Source organism: Alexandromys fortis, unplaced genomic scaffold, assembly GCF_014885135.2.
Source record: "Alexandromys fortis isolate MF-2015 unplaced genomic scaffold, M_Fortis_MF-2015_v1.1 scaffold_400, whole genome shotgun sequence".
Lineage (NCBI taxonomy): Eukaryota > Metazoa > Chordata > Mammalia > Rodentia > Cricetidae > Alexandromys > Alexandromys fortis.
In genome coordinates this window covers 457,468-462,248 of record NW_026068322.1, presented here as the reverse complement: position 1 = coordinate 462,248, position 4,781 = coordinate 457,468, and positions in this window count along the sequence as shown.

Genomic DNA, 4,781 nt, shown 5'->3' with positions numbered 1-4,781 from the left:
AGGTCTTCTATTATTTTCATATAATTCACTTTTGAGTCGATTTCTTCTAATTCTTCTGGAGTAGGGTGTACAAGTCTTCTTATTTCGGGATCCCTGGATTCTGGTGATGTCATGCTGCCTTTCATGTTGTTACAGGACGTCTTGCATTGGCGCCTTCCCATCTCCTCTTTCAAATGGAGCCAGGAGAGGCCTGGTGTCTTGGACTAGTCTTTGCTGTGACTGAGTTTCTGGGTGTATCTCTTCAGGGTAGAAGCAGTGCCCGTCCCGTCGAGCTGGAAGTCCTCAGCACCCATATATGGACGACTGGTAGTCCAATGACCCGCGGACAAAAAGGAGGAACTTGGGGGGCAGGACAGGGACGAGTAGAACACAGGACACCCTGCCTCACAAGTTGAAGGTGCACGTGCTCCCTTTCAGGGGTCCTTGAGGCCTGACATGTGGGCAAGCACTCACCGCTCTGGGTTGGAAGACTTAGTGTAGGAGCAGAAAACTGTTCCTGAGCAAAGGACCTTGCAGAGAATGCAGGCTTGGAGGGGAGGGGTCGTGTAAAAGAAAGACAGCCGTGCAGAAGGAGCTGGGGGAGGGGGGTTTGTGCTCTCTTCCGGGACTGTCGCCCCTGGATAGCATACACTCACCCATCCAAATGGAACTCTTCAGCACCTAAACAGGGCCGCCTGGTGATCCAGTGACAGAAGGAAGGACAGGGCAGGCAGTGCAGGATCCAGGAGAGCACAGGAGTTCCTGGAGCCCAGGCTGAGTGTGCCCAGGCTCTCGTACTGGGGGCCTTGAGGCTCACTGCTCTGGGTGGGTAGCCTTAGAGTAGGAGCTTAAAGTAGGAGCTTCTAGGTATAAATTTCTAAGTTAGCTTTTGTTAATCTAAGTGTGTGCCCAGATTATGTCCCCCAGAGAGAGAGACCACCAGAGAGGCCCAGACTGTAATAAGCAAGTTTTAATCAGCATAATACAAACAAGTTTGGAACTCATCTCCATCCCCATTACAACAAAGTAGAGAGGAGTTGAATCTCTTCTGTGGGTAAGCTTTTAAAGGCAAAACTACAAAGAGAATCTTTGAAGATGCTTTGGCATGGGTACAAAGACTTTTGCTCCCTTCCATTCTGTTAAGTTAGCTTTTTCCTTGCTTTTAGAGCAAGACCACTGTTCTTGAGTTAGGCCATCTTTATCAGCCTGTACCAGGTGGCTGGCTGGGCTCAGCTAAGTGACCTTGTGCTGGGAATCTCCCGGGTGGGAGAGGGGAAGGCCACTATCTTTCTGGGAAAACATTCTGCTAGGAAATTTCTTCTTTCCCCTTTGAGAATAAGGGGTGAGAGTCCCACACTAAGTACAACTTTATAACTTTAGAATTTTTTTTATTATACAAAACCCACCTTGATACAAAATTGACTGGAGACTTGCTGCTGCTTCCTTAGTTTAAGTACAAATCCAATGATAAACTGGGGCCTCAGTGGGGCTGAGAAGTTTTGTAATTGTCACTTTATGTATGCCACATGGTCATCTTAAGTTGGTGAAATCATATGGCATATACTCTTTTTTTTTAGGCTCAATGTCCTTTATTTATGGCTAAAAATCAATTATGAGTGAGTACATCCCATGTTCATCTTTTTGGGTCTGGGTTACCTCACTCAGGATAGTGCTTACTATTTCCATCCATTTGCATACAAAATTCAAGATGTCATTGTTTTTTTCTGCTGAGTACTACTCTAATATGTATATATTCCACACTTTCTTCATCCATTCTTCCATGGAAGGGCATCTAGGTTGTTTCCAGGTTCTGGCTATTACAAATAATGCTGCCATGAACATAGTTGAACAAATACTTTTGTAGTATGATAGGACGTCTCTTAGGTATATTCCCAAGAGTGGTATTGCTGGGTCCTGGGGTAGGTTGATCCCATATACTCTTTAATGTTAGTAAAAATGGCTGCCAATTATGTTTGTTTTTATCTTGATGAGGTCATCAGTCAAAATGGAGGACAGTCATATGGTTGTTTCAAATGTTTTCCTTAAAGATATATTTTTTTTAAACAAGGGTTAAATCCAAGTAACATGTATAGTATATTCTAAACAAGGGTTGAATCACATATATAGTACGTTGTAGCAAATTAAACTTACCCATGTATAGGTTTTAACTATAATCCTTTTGTTAAAAAAATATAAGACAAATTTGTTTAAAAAATTATAGCCTCTTTACCCACACCTAATGAATGTACAATCCCTAGATAAAGACTGATTACACAAAAGTCTTTTATAAGAGTAGAGCACAGAGAAATCATAGAGACTAAAGATTTAAGAGTGGAAAATTGTAAAATATTAGAGATAAGAGTCTTCGGGATCATTTGTTGTGCAGGGGCAGTGGTTGGTCTAATCTGCAAGAACTTAGAACCCCAGTGTGCTGTTGCTGGCCTTTGAGCTATAGTGAGGCAAGCCATTTTCAGTAAGATAGGGAGGCTATCCAGGTCCTGATGGTGTGTTTTATAGAGGGTACAGAGCATGTCATAGGGAAAATGTGGGGGTGGTAGTGATGGAGGAAATGTGTCACACTGACCTGCAGTGATGATGGGCCCATTGGCACCGAGTCATTGAAGACAGGGGATACCCTTCTTCTGGAATGCAGGTGGTTCTTAGTTGACTAACAACATTTCATTCAGCATTTTGTAAGCTTTGTCAGTGAATGTAATGAGGACGTGACTGCTCCAAAATATGATCAAGGATTAAATTTTACTGTAGATATGAGGAGAGTACAGCCAGAGGCCCCTGGAAGGGTCCATAATGAACAGGGCAATGAAGGAGTAAGAAGAGTGTGAGAGCCAAAGTCACATTTTAAGTTTTGATCACCATGCCTAAGAGATCCATCAACCAAAATGTCTCTGATCTACAATCTCCTTGCCAAAGTGCTATGAAGGGAAGAATAAGAACTTGTAAGAGCAGACAGGGGCTGAGGGCAGCAGATGCTCCACACAGACAGACAGGGAGACAACGGGTCCGTATAAGATGGGTGATGGAGAAGGGTCATCTGTCTATCGGTTAATAAAAGAACTGCCTTGGCCCTTTTATAGGACAGAAAATTAGGTAGGCAGAGTAGACAGAACAGAATGCTGGGAGAAAGAAGCCGAGTCGGGCAGTCACCATGATTCTCCCACCTGATACAGATGCAGGTTAAGATCTTTCCTGGTAAGCCACACCTCGTGGTGCTACACAGATGATTAAATATGGGTTAAAGCAAGATGTGAGAATTAGTCAATAAGAGGCTGGGACTAATGGGCCAGGCAGTGTTTAAAAGAATACAATTTGTGTGTTGTTATTTTGGGTATAAAGCTAGCCGTGCGAGAGCTGGGCTGGAATGCAGCCCTGCCGCTCCATACTACAGATGGGTCTACATAGTCCTCCTGGTGTTCAAAGAGGAAAGGGCAGGCGTGCCTCAAAGCACAAAGTCTTGACATTGCTTGCAGCTTCTGCCCTTTCTTTGCCCATTTGCAGGGTCTCAAGACATCACCACCATTCCCTCCAGAGGACAAAGTCAGCATGTCAGTCATGAAACCACCCAGAGATAGACTTTTCCAGAAATCCCTGTCATTCTTCCTCAGAATGATCCCCAGAACCATCCAGGAAGAATCACATTGAGAGACTAATTGATCTAGGAAGATACTTTTGAGGCAGACCCAGAGGCAGCTTCCTGGACCTTCCTGGATAGTTACAATCACAGGACAGCAGGCTATACCTTTGCTTGGGATGGCCTCGTGAGTCTGCACTGCTGCCTGTGCTGCCACTGAACCCATTGTCCTGCAGAGTCCAAGGCTCTTCCACATGCAGGGCTTTGTGTGAAGGGATCTTCTACTGTGTTACTATGGTAGCTACCACAGTAGTATAGCCAGCAGTAAAAACCCACTGAGAACCCTTGGGCCCCAGCAGAGTCCTCAGCTCCAAACAACAGTGGGGCTAGAGGAGCTGGCACCTAAGGGTTTGTATTAGAATATTGAATAGTTGTTGACACACAGAATTTCCCAAAGACTACAGAGTCTTCATAGTACTGTAAGATCTGCTCCAAACATCCCCCTCTCAGAGGCCAGAGATACTACCAGAAGCCACTCAAATCTTCACCTGGACCAGCATCCCCGTCCTATAGGAAGAGCCCTAGAGATTGTCCTAACAGAGCTGGAAACACTCCAAGCTAGACTCAGCCTTAAACAACCAGCCAGAAACCCTTGATTTGGCTGTCCCAACTTGCCACCCACAAGAAAAAGGTGCTCCCATCACACACTCAGCAGGGGGTCACCAGGCACTCGGGGACCACATGGAGCCTGTGCTTGTTTAAACCTGATTAATGCAAAACTAATAAGAGCAGGTCACTGAAGCTGGGACTGACGTCATCTGCATAGGATCTGATAGCTCTACAAATGGCAAAAGGATCAGTCAGGCTATTGCTCTCCCAAGAAAGGTTCTGTGCCCCATTCTTGGACCATCATGGATCTGTCAAGGGACAGAATGCCAGTGGTAACCACCCTGAGGTTCCACCCCCAGAGTCTTTGCCTTACACTATTCTGAGATAGGCGTTCCCACTCTAAAATCGTTGCCTAATTAAAACCAGGAAAGGCGTAGGAGACCATGTCAAAATCGATTCCTCTGGCTGATGGGGACAGGATTGGACATTTTGATTCCTTGAAAGCCTACTACTTCTCTCCAGGAACCAATAACATGAGGCCCCTTGTGGAACCCCAGCACTCACTCATTGTCCCTCTCCTTTCCCTTTGTCTCTCCAGCCATAG